Genomic DNA, 18,688 nt, shown 5'->3' with positions numbered 1-18,688 from the left:
GGAGGGAGGGACAGCCTGCAGTTTATTTATCCAGCTCTATTTGTTCATCCAGCAAATTCTTACTGAGGGCCGACTGCACGCGAGTTTGGGGACCAGAGCATGACAGGCGCAGACTCAATTCCTGCCCCCGAGGCACAGACTTTCTGTTTGCTGCAAATAATTGTGATGTCAGTGGTGGAAAGTGCTGTGGGGAAAGAGCTGTAGAGGGGGTGTTTGGGCTACGGTGGGGTGGGGGGCTGCTGGGAGGAGGTGGCAACTGGCAGAGGCAGGGGCAGGCCCCGGGTTCCCGGCCCCCAGCTGGCAGATGCGGGGCTGTCGTAACTGTGGGCAGCCGGGGTTGCCAAATGCCACCACAGCTGCGTCACTGAGAGCCGGGAGGGCCAGGGGGGCGGGGTGGGGAGGGGCCCCCACGCCCAGGCTGGCTTCAGCCCCGAGTCACGCAGAGTGGAGGCCAAGCCTGCTCGGTGTCCACTGTTAGTCACTCTGTCATGGGGTCACACGGCCACTTGACCATTTTCAACATACCCGAGCGTCTGTGTTCCCACGCTGAGAAAGACAACGTGGCAGAAAGCATGGAAGACCCTGTGCATGCCCTGCCCTCCAGTGACTTCATCCTGGGTTTGGCGTGCGTGACCTGGTGGGTGATTTCATAACGTTACTTTCCTGGATTTGCTCTGTGTGTCCCTGGGCAAGACGCTTGCCCTCTCTGGGCCTGGAATTGCTCATCTGTGTGATGGCCGTAATACTCCCCACTCAGAGGACCGGTGAGAATTGAACCGGCTCATCTGTGTCAAGTGTGTAGATGAGGGCCTGGTGCATAGTGAGCTCATTAATGTGGTGGAGCACCCACAAAGGGGGAAGCAGACATCAATTGTGTCAAGAATGTAACCTTTAAACAAGCTCTCTCGTGGTGGTGCCAGGAACCAGCAGCTGGCTATGTGTGAGGTGCCCAGGCTCTAATTCTGGTTCACTCTGCTCCACTTCCTGTTGGGTTCATCTCCCTCATCAGCTCGGAAAACCCAGAGTCCGGGCCTGCCTTGTTCTCTGCTGTCACCCCAGCTCCCAGCCCAGGTTCTGGAGACTCCCAGGATGGGTTTGTGGAGTGAGTGAAGGGGACTCAGTTTCCTCACCTGTATGATGGGTCTCATCATAGGAATGAGAAAATGCCTGATGTGCAGTAGGTGCTTTGTAAACGTTGTGCCCCCCTCTCCTCCTGTCCCCAGGGCTAGTGCTGGACCCCACTGCCCTCGGGGCAGCCATTAGGCCAAAAGATCCAGGCTTTCCACTGACTCATTCATTCATGCACTCATACATTCATGCATTCATTTCTGCATGCATGCCTTCAACAAAAAAATTTGTGTGTGTGTGTGCACCTGCTGTGTTCCAGACTCTGCTCTAGGATCAGAAGATACCAAAAGGGATCAAACAGGCAAAAATCTTTACCTTCCTGGAGCTGACATTCTGTCAGGGGACACAACCAGGGGACACTGTTAGACAACAGTGTGACCCAAGCTAAGATTTGCTGAGCCAGGCAGGAGGAGCCAGGGGAGGCATCTCCTTAACCCAGTCTGGGGATTTGGGGAAGGCAGTGAGCTCAGACCAGAAGGTGAGAAGAAATTAGCCGGATGAAGGGTGCAGAACCCTCTGCACGTTCCAGATGGATGGACTGTGCAAAGGGTGAGGTGGGCGTGGCAATCTGGGGACCTGTCTGTGGCTTGGCTTGGATGGAGGGAGGGGGCAGTGGAGAGGGTGTTGCACCTTATCCTGAGAGGTGGGTAGTGAGCCTGGAAAGGCCTGGCTCGATTTAGGTTTTACAAGGTTTGCTGTGGCTGCAGCACGTGGCCTGCACTGGAGGGGTGAGGCTGGAGGTGGGACGATCACTAGGGAGTCTGGAGTCCTGTCCACCCATCAGAGAAGAGATGGCCGGCAGGCTTTGGACAGACCCTGGAGCTGCAAACCCTGGATGTGCTGGCCCGGATCTGGGCTTCCCTGGAATCAGGCCCGGGATGTGGCTGCTGCTGAGGCTTCCCCTGTCCTCCCCGGGGACCAGATCAGGCGTCAGCACACCTCCACCACGAGAGCCGTTGGGCAATGGTCCTCGGCCCTCCGGCTGCTAACCCCTGTGACAGGCCAGGCCCTTTGGGGAAAGGCCCCCCAAACCCTGTGCAGCATGACGTCCCGCCAGAGTGTTTGCACACAGTAGGCACCAGCCCAAGATGAAAACAATCCCATGATGCATCACTGGAGGCCTCATCAAATTTACCAGGAACCATCCAGACAGGATATTCTGGAGCCTTGGGAGAGGCAAATGGTACTGAGGTTTGGAGCACAGACCTTGGAGCCTGACTGCCTGGGCCTAACTCCCAGCTCTGCCTGTCACTGCTGTGGTGCTAGGCCTATGCCTTGCTGCTCTGTGCCTCGGTTTCCCCATTTACAATGAGAATAATAGAGCATCTTAATAGAACCACTTGAAACTTACGGCCGATTAATCGTGTAAGGCATCTGGAATTGTGCGCAGCACACAGTAGGTCAGAGATACAGAAACCCTTGCTGCTATTGTTAACATGATGGTGATTAGCAGCAGTTGTGCCAGAAATATGGATTAATCCACGGGAGAGAAAAGGAAGGGGCAGGACAGAGTGTAAAGTGGGCTGCTGCTTGTAGAACAAGGCCAGAAGAGTAAGTGGATGGTGTGCGTGCAAACACTTGCACTGTTGCAGGAGACCCCAGACACTGGCAACATTGAATTCTCCATTTAGAGGGAATAGAGACCTGGGAGGAGGTGGGTAGGGACCCAGACTTTTCACTCCACACCCTTTCCATCCTCTGCGCTGTTGGAGGTGTGTGTGTGTGTGTGTGTGTGTGTGTGTGTGTGTGTTCCCCCATGCACTTGTATGTATATTCAAAACCAAACACCAGAAAGCAATTCTGCAAGAGGTTTCCTTCGGGAAGGCCCCAGGTCCCCCGCCCCCACCCTCCCCAGCCCGCCCCCGCATCCTGGCCTGTGTGTGGCCCAGTCTCGCCGCTGCTGGTTTTCAGAGCTCTAGGCCTTGGAGCAGGTCCGAGCTGGAATGCCCTGCAAGAAAAGGGGCTCCTTGGAGACCCCCAGAGCGGCCTCGGCTCCGGGTGGCGCGGGGTGTGGGGGTTGGGGAGGGGGGTCCCGACCCACTGATGAGAACTCCAAATGCTCCCCGGCCCAGGCTGCTAATCGCTTCCAGATTGGCCGGGTCAGGGCCAGGGCCGCCGCCGCCTGGCTCCATAAACAGCCCGTTGCTCCAGATGGTGGCTGGCTCCAGCCTGGCGAGCAGGTTCACGGGGGACTGGGGGGTGGCAGCAGGTGGAGGACCCCCACCCCGTCTTGTTGGGGCAGCGAGGCCCCAAGCAGCCGGCCTCGGCTGCCGCTCGCTCGTCCATGCTGCTCTGAGTCAGGGACGCAGGGCCGGGAGGGGCGGGCTGGGAAGTTGAGCCCATTGCTCTGAGGAGGGAAACTGAAGCCCAGAGGGTCAAGGGACGGTTCAAGGTTGGCGGAAGGGGCCTCTGAGGTTGACACTGGGTTTGCTTTGTCTCTGGAAGCAGCACAGGGTAGGGGCATGGTAAAGACCCAAGGAGGGAAGGGAGGGCTGCAGAGATGGAAGGAGGGAGGGAGGGAGGAGACCAGGAGGCATCAGTGCCCTCCTATGTTCAGATTCTGGCTCTGGGGTTTTACTTCCTGAGCAAATAAATGATTTTTGCTCTCTGAGCCTTAGTTTCTTCATCTGTAAAATGGGGATGGCTAAAGTTCCGACTTCAGCAGATTGCTGGAAGAGTCGGTGATGTGGCTCCTGTGAACTACTGGGTGGGTGTGAGGGCCACAGACATTGTTCCGTCTCCCATCCTCTCCCTGATATGTCTTTGATCCCCACTTCTCAGAGCACAGTGGCCTCCTCCAGGAAGCTGCCCTGACTTCCACTCAGACCTCTCCCTTTGTGCCAAGCCCTGTGCCCTTCCCATAGCCTCTCTCACGGAGTCTCCCCAATGCCGTGGCCCCGCTGGAACCCACGCTGTGGCCCCTCGGCAGATGGGGGGTGGAGGACCAGGTGGTACCCGGCCGTCTCGTCCCTGTACATGAAGACATGGAGGCAGCGGGACGTGCTGAGCACCTCATCGCCAGGAAGACGCGGAGCCAGTGTGCACTGGAGCCGGTTCTCCTGGTCACACAGCACCGGGGACCGAGTCAGGAGACCCAGCTGCTTCTCCTGCCCCTGCCCACCGACCTGAGAGCCCACGTCGCGCCAGGAGGTGACGACCCGGGCTGGCTGTTGCCCTGGTTGGTTCTGGGTTGTGATCCCCCAGAGAAGGGGTGTGGTGCCCTGGCCAGACTGCCTGTCCCCACACCAGCCTGGAGCCCAGGGGAGCAGGCTGCGGGACAAGCTGGGGGCTCCCCTGGCCATCATGCCTCCCTGCTCAGCTGAGCCCTGTTGGTCACCCTCTTAACCGGTGCATGGCACAGGACACCCTCCGCTCAGCGTGGCTGGATGGGTGACCAAGCAGTCACACTACCCAGCCCTGACGGGCCCCACACTCGTCAGCAGCTTTAACAATCACCCAAGCCACCGGGGGAGGGCCTGCCATCCATCATCCCACTTTACAGACGAGGAAACGAGGCTCAGAGAGGGAGACAGCCTTGCTCAAGATCACACAGCTGAGCTGGCCCTCGAACCCAGGCCTTCTAGCTCCAGAGCACACACTCTCAACCACAGGTCCCCACTCCTGGGGCAGCGGGAGCCCACGGGGAGCTGCACCCCTGGCCTCCCCCCCTTCCAGCCCCGCTTCCACGTCGCCCAGCGCCTGGATTCCCATTTCGGCCCAGCCTCGAGGTCAGCGGCCCGTTCTGCCCCGAACGGGGAGGAATGTTGGTGGCGGCCTCGGCCCGGGTCCGAGAAGAAAGGCAGCCTTGTGGGCGAAAGGTGAGCCGCTGGGTGGGCGCGGGCGTGTTTACCCAGGGCCGGGCGTGTGGCTCAGGGTGGCGCCGCTGTCAGCCGCGCCGGCTGCCCCGGGCCTGTGCTGGCCTCCAGATGTGTGCTGGCTCCAGCCGGCCGGGCCCCCCCACCCCACGCACAGAGGGGCTTTATCAAAAGCGGCTGTGAGGAGGCCCGGGAGGCCGCCTGGCTCCAGCCTGCTGGCTCCGAGCCCCGGGCCTGCAGGAGCCAGGCGAGCCGCATGCGGGCTTTTGTGCCTGGGTCTTCGTCGGCTCCACGGCCCGGCTGCTCGGGTCTCCTCGGACCCCCCACCCCGGGGGGCGGGGGGGTGCAGCCCCCTTTTCTGGAAAACCAGAGCTCGAGGAGCAATCTGGAGGGCTGGCAATTCAAGAAAACTTTTTAAAAATATATTTTCCTACATCCCTGAGGGGAAAGGTGACCCACATGGGATGAAAAAATCCAAAAATTAGTAAAGCTCGAGGGGTGCTAGGTGAGCGGTCAAAGGAAAGACCCTCGTGGGCAGGATGGAGCGCAGATTTGGCACGGTGCTGCCCTTAGCGGGAGGGGAGTCTGAGGAGGGCTCAGTTCTCGGCCCTGGGTCTCCTTTCTTGGGGTGTGGGGTGTGGGGGGGTCCTTCTGTATATAGTTTTTGGTGGCCGGAACTATTTTGCATTAATAAATAATAACTGGAGAAGAACTCGAACAAATGAAGACTCCCTCCTGCTTCTGATCCTCAGCCCTACCCCTGTTTGAAGTTGTCTTCCGACACCTTCTAGAAACGGCTTGAGAACCCACACGCGATCCACATACATTCTCTTTCCTATTTTGTTTTCCTTTTACAAGCAGCATTCAAATGCACACTGCGTGGTGCTGGCTGTTTTCACCTGACAGTCTGTCCGAGGCCTCCTGCTGCCCCGTGCTTGTTCACGGCTGTGTAGTAGTCCCCCGGGCTGCAGCCCACATCCGCTCCCGTGGACCACCCTGCAGCGGGCCCTCCCCCACCCCTGTACCTGGGTCTGGGGGCTCGGGAGTGTTTTCTGGATGCTCACCTCTTAGAATTAGAACTACAGGGTAAGTGTGTTTAGTGGCCAACTTTCAGCACCCGGATCCTGTCTCCGGATGCTGAGGCTTGTGTCCTGCATTGTCCCACAAGGAAACTGAGGCACCGACACTCAGCTGTTCTTAAGGATGAGCAGAAATAGCTTCACGTGAGTCTCTCCTAAAAACACAAACTAAAACATCTTTTTCTTGGCTTCATTTCATCCCGATTGCAAAAGAGAAGCATGTCCACTGCAGAAAGTTGAGGAAAGTCAGAAAATCACCAAGTTAGAAAATAAGGCTTCCGCCCACCTCACCGCCCACCACCAGCCGCTCCGGCTGCACTGTCACAGCCCCCTCCTCGCCCTCACTGGTCTCCCCCTTTCCAGCCTAGCTGCCCTGCAGTCCCTTACAGGCTAAGAGGGAGATTTTGCACCCCATCGCCAGGGACTTGTGGCGATTCTGGGGACATTTTGGGTTGTCACACTGGCAGAGGGGTGTGCTGCTGGCATCTGGTGGGTGGAGGCCACTGCTGAACATTCTAGTGTGCCCAGGCTGGCCCCGGGACAGGGAATGACCCCGCTCCAATGTCAATAGTGCACAGGCTGGCAACCCCGCGTTAGGCCCGGGTCATGTGCCCAGACCTTCCACGGCTCCCACCCAGCGCAGAGAAGAGCCAAGTCCTCACAGCGACCACAGAGGCCCTGCAGGCTGTCTCTGTCGCCTCCCTATCCTCCCTCTCTCTCTCTCCAGGACACCAGCTCCTCCTTCAGAGCCTCCCTGCCACCGCCCACCACCATCTCTCTCAAATGTCACTTCCTCTGGGAGGCCTCCCCGAACTCCCTATTTCATACGTGCCACTCCCTGAAACTTGCTGCCTTCTTTCTCCCTGGCACTGGGCCCTGGAGTCCTACTGCTCCGTCTGCCGGTCTCCCCACCCAGACACCAGCTCCGTGAGGGAGGGAGAGGGCTGGTCTTCTGCAAAGCAGCCCCTGGCACACAGCAGATGCTCATGGAAGGACAGTGGACCCTCCAAAGTCCTGAGGTCTGGGCGGCAGTTGGGGACAGAGGATCCAGATGCTGGGTGGGGGCCCAGAGGGAGGAGCAGGTCCCCAAGGCCACAGGCTGGAATTTCCTCCGCCGGGCAGCCCACCTGAGTCTCTCCCAGCAGCTATGCCCCCGGTCCCCCTGGGCCACCTCACTCAGGTCCTGCCCTCATTACACTAAAGCTTCCCTCACCAAGGACAGCAGGAAAGACAGAGGGGACTCCAAGGGCAACTCCTGAACCACCTCCAACATTTATGGAGCACCAACTATATGCCCCACCTTGGACTGGGCACCATAGCGATTGTATCTCAGTGATTTCCTAGAGGTCGGGGGTGGTGGCTTAACCATCTCCGTGTCCTCAGGGCCTACTGTGTCCCAGTGGCTATATAGAATGTGCCTTCCTGCAGGAGAGAGAAATTCTGCACAGTGGATTTAGGGAGGGAGAAAGTCAGTACATTTTTGTGTTGAAAAATTAATTTTAATTTTTTTAAACAGAAAGTGATTTTTTAAAAAGATTTTATTTATTTATTCATGAGAGACACACAGAGAGAGGCGGAGACTCAGGTAGAGGCAGAAGCAGGCTCCCTGTGGGGAACCCAATGCAGGACTCCCTCCCAGGACCCCAGGAACATGACCTGAGCCGAAGGCAGATGCTCAACCACTGAGCCACCCAAGCATTCCAGAAAGCAATCTTTGTAAATAAACAAAGAATTCTCAAGTAAGAAAAAATACAACCTTACCACCTACCGATGCTGGGAGTTCAGGAGGCCTCGGAGCCCAAAGTGGGGAGCTATGGGGACGAGGGAGGCTTCCAGGAGAAAATGAGTTCTGAGCAGAGGCCCCAGGACGTGTGGGCAGAAAGAGTCTTGGGGGAGAGGCTGCTGCCCAGACCTGTGGGAGGCAGCTGGTTGGCTGGGGTCCTGATGGTCCAGCACCCCCGGCCCAGCGGGTGAGGACCAGGCCCTCACTGTGTGTCCCTGGGTCCAGTGTTTCTTGGTGGAGTCATTGCAGCCTCATTCCTGTGATCATGCTTCTGTCTGCCTGGTGCACTGCTGGGCTGGAGCTCTGTGAGGGCAAAGCCCACTCTGTCTCGTCCACCTGTCCACCCCCAGGGCCCGGAGCTCCCAGCAGGCACCAAAACTCACGTCGTCCCTGAAGCTCAGAATGTGGCTCTTTGGACATCGGTCTTTACAGATGTCATTAGTTTAAGGATCTTGAGATGAGACCCTACTGGATCAGGGGTGGGCCCTGCCTCAGTGACTGGTGTCTTGATGAGGACAGGGAAGGACACACAGACACACAGAAGGTCTTGGGAGATGAAGGCAGAGACAGGAGTGATGTGTCTATGATCCAAGGGACCCTGGAAGCCCCCAGGTGCTGGGATGGGGGAAGCTTCTGCCCTGGAGCCCCCAGTGGGCATGGCCCTACTGACCTTGGCTTCTCTTGCTTTAAGCCACCAAGTTTGTGGCACTTTGTTACAACAGCTCCTGCACACTCACCAGGTTTGCTCACACAGATAAACAGGTGAGTGAAGGAATCAGCTGAAGCAGCTTTGGTGGCTGTCCCCAGCCTGTTGTGTGTGGCGAGGTGACTGCCCTCACCCCCTATGACTGGGTTCGCTTTCTGGGGTGCTGGGGTAGAGCTGGGGAAGCTGGAGGCAGTCCAGAGAGGGGGGTTGTGAGGAGCTGCTAAGGTGACAAGGAAATCAGGTTGCATAGACGTCACCCCCCCCACCTCTACCCCCACCCCCAGGATCCCATGTCCATACCTCGTGTGGCTGCCCAGCATCTGGGGACCTCACCCCTCCTGAGGTCTTTCAGATTCGCAGCAGCTGGTGCCTATCCTCAAATACAGGTGCTGCTCGGGATGTCCACCCAAGTGTCCTCCTTAGAGCCTGGGGCCGGCCTGCCCTCGGTCCTTCTGCTGTGGCCTCTGGAGGTCAGGCGGCAGCGGGACGCAGAGGGAGAAAGCCGGACCCTGGCTCTGGGCTGAGTGACCGAGTGAGGGCCACTCCCCTCAGAGCCTGTTGCCCTATCTGCAATGGGAAGGATGTCACCTGGCTTCCAGAAAGCCGCGGTGGAGAGTGGGTGAGACGAAGCTGGTCCTGGGCTGGTGGAGCACCTGGCCTGGAGGTGCTTACTAAGCACCAGGGTCCCGCTCTCCTGTGACACAGCCCTGAACCCTAAGGAGGGTGAGCCCTTCCTGGCCTCGGATCCTTTCAAAGCCCCAGTCGCTGGCCGGTGGCCTGTCCGGTGGCCCCACAAGCCACTCCACCCCCAAGGAGAGCGATATCTTTAGAAGGACCAAGGCTTGGATTTCATGCCCTTAAAATGCCTGAAATCAAAGCAGGGCTGGAGACCCGGAGAGTTTTGAAGTTGGCTCAGGGCAGGAGGGGCCGTGAAATCCCCAGCAGTCTGGGCTCCTCTCTGGGAACTGGCGTGAATGGGGGCCCCTGGCTGGAGGGTAGTGGCCAGGTACAAGGGGGCAGCTGCATTTTGGGGATCATTTGAGTTCCAGCAGTTGATCATGCCAAGCCTTAGAGAAGACAATTGGAACAACTCGCCTGAGAGATGCCCCTCTGCTGGTGTCAGAGGCAGCAAGGGCGCCGGCGCGTGGGCCCTGAAGCAAGGACCGTAATCCCTCCTCTGCTACTTACTTGCTGTGTGATGCCAGGCACTTTGCCTAACCTTTCTGTGCCTCAATTTCCTCACCCGCCAAATGGGAGAAAATGATCTCTCCCCCCAAGGGTTGCGGTGAAGGTGACTGGAGTGATCGCTGCGTGTGACGTGCGGGCCCAGCCCCGGGGCCTGGTTGGCACTCGGGCGCTGACACTGTCACTGTCATTTTTCCTAACGACACAGACGTGAGCTGCTCTACCTACGCTCAGGCCGTCCATGGCATCTTCCCGCGGTCGCCGGAGCAGGTGTCGTGTGCACCCCCAGGCCGCGGCCCGTGACCCAGGGGAAGGCCTTGTGCCCCGGCACACAGCTGGTGCAGCTCCAGCTCCGGGTCCTCTGACTGCGCCACCATCCGTCCCCCTGATCACTTCCTTCAGGAGATCTGAGGAGCGAAAGGGAGGTGAGAGAAGCCCCCCATGTTCCCACAGGCTGGGGCAGGCCTCCTCCCCCTGGCACCCTTGAGCTGGACCAGCCTCTGTGGTGGGGCCACCTGGTGCGGGCTCTTCAGCAGCAGCCCCGGGCCCTACCCCCCAGATGGCAGCAGCACCCCCGAGTTGTGACAACTATAAATGTCTCCAGGCACGGCCAAGGGTCCCAGGGAGGGCGCAGCCCCTGGCTGACAGCAGGGCTGGAGTGAGGTGTTAGGTGTTGGAGCGTTTCCTCCCCGGCTATGCACGCACGCATGCACGCACACGCACACGCACAGACACGCTTCAAAAAGTAGATGAGCATTTCAGCCAAGTCCTATTTTTTCCCATAAAAACACAGCTGGGTGACAATCACTCACGTCCTTGGCTTTGGCAAATCCATCTCCTTGGGAGGGGGTTCAGGAGAGAGAGCAGGAAGGTGCCTGAAGGATGGGGTGACTGTGCCCGTAAGCACAAGCCAGGGGGCTGTGTCCTCCCGCTGGCCTGGGCCGTGGGCATCTTGCGGTGCTGAGCAAATCAAAAGTTCAGCATCTAGGTGTTCAACCCACACGCTCCTAGATCCTCTGTGAGGTGCAGCCAACAGCCGACTGGATTCTGGGGTGGAGGGATGGTGTGGGTGGGTTTGTGGGGGTGCTTGAGGCCTCTCCCTGGGACCTCTGTCCGGCCACCGTGACCACGCCTGGAGTTGGGGTGGGGCGCCTCTCCCCCTGACTCTGCACCCAGTGTGGTGCACGACCGGGGCCCTGACTCTCCTGCTCAGCCTGGGCCTCCAGAATTCCCCTTTCTCCGCAGCAGGACTCCAGCCTAATCCCACACTCCAGGCCAACTCGTGGTGGACTGAAAGGCACCATTCTTGCCACTGATGAGTGAAAGGGGGACACTGAGGCTCAGAGAGAGACCAGAGCTGCAGAGTTCCAAGCCTCTGGAACCCACATGTGGCTTCACATCTGGGGGGCGTCCCTCCAGGGGCTCCGGGTCAGGCTCTCACTGCTCCTCAGGGCATCCCCTCCTCTGGACCCCCTCTGACCCATCCCAGGGCCTCCAGAGGAAAGGAGAAGGAATCAAGACATGCTGAACACAGAAGGAAATGGGGGGAGATGCCCCAGAGCCCCGAGGCCGGGTGCAGCACCCACTGTCCCCATCTGCAGCCACCTGAACTTCTGCCGTGCGAAAGCCCCTGTGCTGTGTGCTGAGGGAGGCCCGGGGCCGACAGGTCCCTCCCGTAGCGAAGCCTACACTGAGGGTCCGTTATTGTTCCCATTTCCCAGGCAAGGACAGTCAAGGCCCAGAGGTGAGGTGGGTTGCCCAGATGCACAGGACAGTGTGTCATGGGGCTGGTGCTGGACACACACACACACACACACACACACACACACACACACAGTTTCAGCGCCTCCCTAGATTCAAGGACCCAGCACCCATCTCCTGGGACTCCAGGGAGCCTCCATCGGCCACTTGCCAGTTGTATGGCTCTCTGTGCCCTGGGGTTCCCCTCTCCCTGTCTCCACCCCCCTGCCTGGGGCTGAGCTGTTTCCACCGAACCAATGCCCGGGCAGCAGAGCCCGTTCTGTGATTTATCTGAACAGAGCTTTGGGGGGTGCAGAGACCCCCCCAACACAGCCCACGCAGATTCAGCCCTGGCTGGCCAGCTGGGGTGGGTCTCCCTGGGCCCTGGGCATGTATCTATGATTTCATGGGAAGCTCTGGCCTTTGGGGGAAACGTCCTGGGGTGTCAGCCCAGCGGATCTGGTCCTGGGCCGGGGGTGAGCAGGGGAGCTGGAGTTTCCCTCCTACGGTTGAATTCTTGGGGGTTGGGGGGGGCACTCGGAGCTCTGAGTCACAGTCTGTGGTCAGGCTGGCCTCTCTCACGACCTCGGGGCCCGTGGGGAGGTTGGGGTCAGAGGGGGCAGCAGGAGCTGCAGGGGCCAGCGGACTTCCCCTGACAATCATTTAGGTCTCGGTTTCTTCTCCCGTGGAATGGGTTTGGTAAATAGTCCCTGCCTCTCAGGGCTGGGGGAAGATGTTTCTGTGATGTGCGCAGCAAGCAGAAGATGTTCCTTAAGATCAGACTGGGTCGCCTGGCTCCCTCTGCCCCCTCGAGGGCCCAGAGGGAAAGCTCTGGACTAAGAGTTTGGGTTCCGATCCCAGGTCTGGTGCGCCACCCTATACTAGCGATTTAACTTCTCTGCCTTGGTGCTCTCATCTGTAAAATGGGGACACCAACAATGTTACAGGATAGTGGGGGTTACAGGAAAGTGCTGTCGGGGGTTGAGGGTGCAGTGCGGTGCACCGGATTGAATCGGTGCTGAATAAACGGACCTCGCCAGGCTGGTCAAGATGCTGATAATCCTCCTGGGGGGGCGGGGGGGATGGGTAGGCAGTTAGGGCAGTGCGACTGCTTGGACGCCCGCCCGTGTGGTCAGAGTGAACCTCGCTTTGTGGCTCAGTGCTGTGTGATCTTGGGCCAGTCACAGCCTCTCAGGGCCTCAGTTTTGTCCTGTTAACATCAGAAGGCCGCAGAGCCTTGCAGCAGAGGGCTGCGAGGGGGACCTGTTCCTGATTTGAAGGCATGAGCAACAGAAGGCCCTTTTCTCTCCAGCCACGCTGCTCCCAGGAAGTGCACACCCGAGCCTTAAACTCCATTTCTATGGACGCTGGCCACTGCGGCGTCTGGCCCCAGCCCCAGCCCTCCACGCAGCCTGGACCCACCAGCCCCCTTGATCCCTCTGTCTAGAGTCCAGGACCATGTGACATACCCAGCGCTGAATGCACCGCCCCCTCCGCCCCCCCCCTGCAAAACGGGCTCCTCCCAGCAGGAAAAGGCAACTCTAGCCTCCCTGGGCTGGGCCAGCGCTGGGGAAGAGTCTGGGTTCTGATCCCCCTCACCCCGCACCCACTCCGTGGGCTCGCTCTCTGATCACTTTGCATTTCGTGAATCTAAGAGGCCCTGGAAAATGATTGGAGAGACGTGCAAGGTGATGTACAAACGCGCGTCCTTGAACCAGCGGAGGGTGGTGCCCAGCACCCAGGTACGCCTCACCTGGTCCCCTGGGAAGGCCCGCGGCAGCCCCGTCCTCTCCCCACGGTCCATCTCCTCCACCTGCCCGTCCCCTGCTTCCACCTTCCCGCTACTGTCCGTCCCCCTGGTGCAGCTAGGACTCTGTGAAACCCCAAGTCACCTCCTGTGGCCTCTTTGCAGTTTCTAGCTCCCTCGGAGAAAAAGGAGGTTTCTCCCTTGGAGAAAATTCTTGATAAGGCCCCACATGAGGTGTCCCTTGTCACTAGGACCTCATCCTCTCCCTCATCTCCTCGCTCACTCTGCTTCAGCCATACCAGCCTCCTGGCTGTTTTGTCACCAAATCAGGCATGCTCCTGCCACAGGGCCCTTGCACTGGCTGCTTCCTCTGCCACATGACTTGCTCCCTCATCTTCTTCAGATCTTTGTTCAAATGCCACCTTCTAAATAGCAGGTCTTTCCTGCCCCCATGCCCGTCACCCCCTTCTGCCTACCCTGCTTTATTTCCCTCCATGGCATTTATCAGCAACCAGTATTCTACATAATCGAGTTCTTACTTGTTTGTTTCTTCCTGTCCCCTCCACGGTCACCACCCCCAGAACATCAGCTTCAAGACAAGTGTTTCTGTCTGTTTCGTGGTTTGCTGCATTCCCTGGGCCTGGGGCAGAGACTGGCACACAGTAGGTGCTCATTAAATACTTGCTGAATGAATGAATATGGAGGTGTGGATGCTGACACATCCCTGGGTTATCTGTAAAGTCCTGGGGAGCTCTATGATTGGGAATCACCCTGTAAACTGTAAAGTGCAGTACTCCCTAGACACCGCGGCTGGGTCAGCATGTTCTCAGCTGAGGTTTGCGGGAAAGGGGCAGCTGAGGGTCCTGGTATTTACAGTCCGATTCCCAGAGCTGGGTCCTGATCAGGGGCCAGGGAGAGAAGGGGAGGCATGGGGGCTCCAGGGTCTGGCTTTAGGCCTCTGACCACAGTGTCAAGTTTGTGGACAGAAAGATCAGGAAGGCAGTGGGGTCAGTGTGGCCGGAAGTGGCTGGCCCAGTCTTCTGGCCTGAATTATCTGGGAAGAAAAATAATCACATTCCAAGGAACCCTTGGCTTGGGCGCCACAACCGCTTGTGGGGGCGGGGTGAGGAGGCGAGGGGCAGGGCCGGCCTGGGCAGGTGGCGGCCCTGCCTGAGGCTCACAGAGGTCAAATGGTCAGGTCAGGGTGACCCAACATGGCTAGGATTCGGGCAGAGCTGGGGGAGGAGCCCCCAAATTGTGAATGGCTGGGGCACGGCAGCCAGGGCACAGCTCCGGGGGAGAGGAGACCACTGCTGCAGGGTGGGGTGCAGCCCGGGGCCCTGCAGTGTTCACTCCCATCCCCCAGGCCCTGGTGGGGGGGCAGCCGGGTCCACAGAGGGGGCTACTGACCCTACAGGCCACAGCTAAGGCCTCAAAGACCTGATGGTCCTTCCTAGGGTGGTCCCAAGGCCCAGAACTAGGGAGAATGATTGAAGTTGGTGATAATAGTAATGATAGGGCCTCGTATTGTATTTCAGAGACTTTCCTGTACTGTCTCATTTTACCATCCCATCACCTCATGAGGAAGTCACCATGCTGCCACTGCAGGTCCCCAAGGACCTGTGGGGTCTGCCTCTGTCTCACTCCTACCACCCATAACCTCATACACTCTCTTCCAGCCACACTGGCCTCCTTGCTGTTCTGTCAGCCCATCAAACGCATGCCAACCTCAGGACCTTTGCACCTGCTGTTCCCTCTGCCAATTCTTTCTATAATCAGCACCCAGCTCAGATGTCACCTCCTTAGAGGTCTTCTCTGACCCCCCACCTAAGGCAGCTCCCCGCCCTTTCTCCCATCACATTAGCTCACTGTACTGTTTTTATTGCCCTGATGCAGTTGTTATCTTGTATATTCATTATTTCCTTACTCTGTATCTCCCATGCCCGGAATGACAGCCATGTCCAGGCAAGGGACTTTTCTGCTCTATCCTCTTCTGCACCCTCGGTGCCTGGCAAGAAGAAGCCCTCCCAATATTTGTTGAATGAATAAGTGTCAAACAGACAGACAGACGTGTCCTTTCTCTGGGACTCACAACTAGACGGGCCAACAAGGCTACCAATCAGGAAGGGTCTCATTTCATCCAGGGGGTGGGGTTTCCGTGGCCCTCAGATCACTGCCTCTCTCTGAGATCAGGCCTGAGGTTCCGGAACCCCCTGCCCACTCGGGCCGGGTGAAGTCAGCTCAGCTCCCCGCTCCACCCCATGCTTCTTGACAAGCCCATGTGGACTCCGAGCTGGTTTGTAAAACATAGAAAAGGGGGCTCAGGCCAGATGTGGGGGGATGTCTGGGGCCCTTGCAGCCAGAGGTAGAACTGGAAACTCACTCCCAGCCAGGCTGCGCATGAGACCAGAGCATGAGTGAGAGAGGCTTGGGATCAAGCTGATGAAGCCAGGGCAAGAGCAGCTGGGCTGGGTCTGTTCATTCATTCATTCTTCACCAGGCATCCCCTCCCCTGTGCCCAGCACAGGGCCTGGCACAGCACATCCGTGTGTCTACTTATCCATCCATTCACAGAATGCTTGCGATGGGTCAGGCACTGCGGACTTCTAAAGTGATGATGTCACATGCATCTTCCTACCCCAGGGCCTTTGCTCGTGTTGTTTCTTTCACCTGGAACTATTCACCCTGCCAGGTTCTGGGCATACCAGGGCCTCCACACACTTGGGAGTCCCGTCCTCAGAGAGGCCCTCTCTGCCCAGTGCTGTTACCCTTCCATCCTGTTCATGTACTTGGGTATGTGCTTAATGCTTTGAAAATGACGTTGTCTCTTGTCCATTTCCTCCATTCAAACATGAGCTCTATGAAGGCAAGGGGTTTTGTTCCCTACAGTGTCCCACCATAGTGGTCAACACATAGAAAGCACTTAGTAAATGCTTGCTGGATGAATGAATGAACAAACCAGTGAATAAAAGCGTTTCTGGGAGGGACGCCTGGGTGGTTCAGCGGTTTAATGCCTGCCTTTGGCCCAGGACCTGGTCCTGGAGATCCGGGAGACCAGGGATCGAGTCCCACATTGGGCTCCCTGCATGGAGCCTGCTTCTCCCTCTGCCAGGGTCTCTGCCTCTCTGTGTGTGTGTGTGTGTCTCTCATGAATAAATAAAATCTTAAAAAAAAAAAAAAAGCTTTCCTGGGAAAGTTCAGGGATGGGGGTTGGCTCCCAACCCAGAGGACAGGGGTGACCTACAAACAGGCCTGGAGGGAACCTGAGGGGGCAGGTGCAGAAACAGAGGGATATGGGTTTATCTCAAAATGTCTTCCTCCAAGGCAGCATTAAAAGGTAGGTCAGAGGTGGCAACTGGTGGTTAAAAGTTAAAAAAAAAAAAAAAAAAAAAAGCCTTTAATCCATTTCCACCATAAAAATTGAGATATTTTACTAAATCTTGATGTCTGACTTCTCTCTTGAAAAATCAAGAGATGTGGCCGTCCTGAGCCCCTGTTCCAGGGGCCAGGTTTCTAGTCCACAGAGGCCCCGGTCAGGTCTGTGGCTGGTGTCTGTGACACCTGGGGCGTTTGGGTTTGTGACCCCTGCAGCCAGAGGCTGCTGGAGTGTAGCTGGGGTGCGGTCGGGGTAGAGCTCGTCCAGGTGTGGGGGAGGAGGTGGCTCACCCTGCAGGGCCCCCTTTGCCAAGTGCACCCGCAGCCACCTGAGAGCCGGCTCAGGAGCGGTCCCTCCCAGCCTCATCCGAGCGGGGCCCTGGGGAACCGAGGCGTGCCCGGCAGCGGACCGCAGCGCGCGGGCGCCCCCTGCTGGCCTGTAGCGGGCGCGCGGGGCCGGGCCTGGAACCGGGCACCTGGGAAACTTGTGTTCTGTTGAGTGTTCAGCAGGTAACTAACGTTTCCTGAGGGTTTGCTATGTGCCGAGGGCTGTGCGAATCCCACGACACGTAAAACCTCTGGAAATCCTTAGAACAACCCTGTGGAGTGGACACAGGGAGAGGCTAAGGAGCCAGCCCCAGGGCCACACAGCAGGTAGACGAATGAGCTGGGGGGTGGGTGAGGGTCGGCCCACCTGAGCCAGGTAGAGGACGTGGAGATCTCCCCTCCACTCACGCACTTGTGTGCGCGTCCTTCCATCTACTCACCATTTACAAGCTTCACCTGTAACTGCCAAAGTTAGTGGATCCCTTGGCCCACTCACGCACCCACGCTGCTGCCCAAATGTCACTTAGTGTTCATGGCAGAGGCAGACGGAGGCCTCACAGGCCATCAAGAACCCCCCACCCCCCGGGCCCATCAATGTCCATGGCCGGGAGGGGAAGGCCCAGGAATAAATCAGATGAGGCGCTCACCTGCATGAAGTCCACTCTAGTGAGAGAAAGGGGAATAACTAAACTAATAAATCCAATTGTTAGGTATTAGTACAAAACACAGGTGACAGGGACAGAGAAGGCCCGGGGACTGGGAAGGTCTCTCTCAAGAGGACACACAAGAGCGGCTGTCCTGGTGCCGGGGAGCCAGCCACACAGAGAAGGGAGTGAAGCGCACTCTTGGCTGTGTCTGTGTGGAGATGGGGACAAGGCCGAGAGCCCAGGGAGCCGGCGGAGGTAGTGGTGGATTGAGAACTGGCTTCTGGAAGCACGAAGTTTCCTAGCACCCACTCATTGGCATGAGATCTGTGCTTTCCCAAGCACTGCCAGGGGGCAGGACACGTTAGAACACACACCCACGCCAGGCAGCAAGCTGTGGGTGGTGTCAGGAAGCCACTCTGCTGGCCACGTGCCTGTCTTCATCCCAGTACGTTGACAGGCCCAGGAGGTGGACGGGGAAGGGACTGAAAGTGTCCCCAGCTGACCACGAGGGAAGGGCCCCTGATGGCTGGTGAAGGTGGCCACCCATCAGCCGACCCAGCCGAGTATACCAGACCCATTCGTGTATGCTTCGGATGACCGTCCCAGGCGGTGAGAACTCCTTCTTGCGGCACGCTTACAGATCAGCAGGACAAGGTAACAAACATGCCGTGGTCGAGAGGGAAAACCAGGACTTCTCAGCTTGAGGAGACGCAGCTTCACACATAAGAACAGGCACGGGTTCAGCTCAAAGGTGGGCAGGCAAGGAAGTCCCATCAGAGACCGGCGGGGGGACCTGCCCTACTGTCGACGGAAGGGGAGGCGGGGGCGCCTGGGTGGCTCGGGGGCTGATCGTCTGCCTTCAGCTCCCGTCATGATCCCAGGGTCCTGGGATCGGGCCCCACATCTGGCTCCCTGCTCAGTGGGGAGCCTGCCCCTCCCCACAGCTTGTGTTCAAATAAATACATAAACTGTTAGATAAATAACTATCTTAAAATAAAGGTGGGGGAGAGTTGGTACTTCTTTGGTAGGCAGCTTGAAAATGACATAAAGTGCCCATGACCTTGGATGGAGGAGCCCGCTCCCAGGACTTGACGCCACAGATGTGCGCCTGCACATGCGTACGAGCGCGCACACACAAACGTGCCTTGAGGCTGGT

This window comes from Nyctereutes procyonoides, unplaced genomic scaffold (genome assembly GCF_905146905.1).
Source record: "Nyctereutes procyonoides isolate TBG_1078 unplaced genomic scaffold, NYPRO_anot_genome, whole genome shotgun sequence".
Taxonomy (NCBI): domain Eukaryota; kingdom Metazoa; phylum Chordata; class Mammalia; order Carnivora; family Canidae; genus Nyctereutes; species Nyctereutes procyonoides.
The sequence above is the reverse complement of the archived record's forward strand: the minus strand, read 5'-3'. Positions refer to the sequence as shown.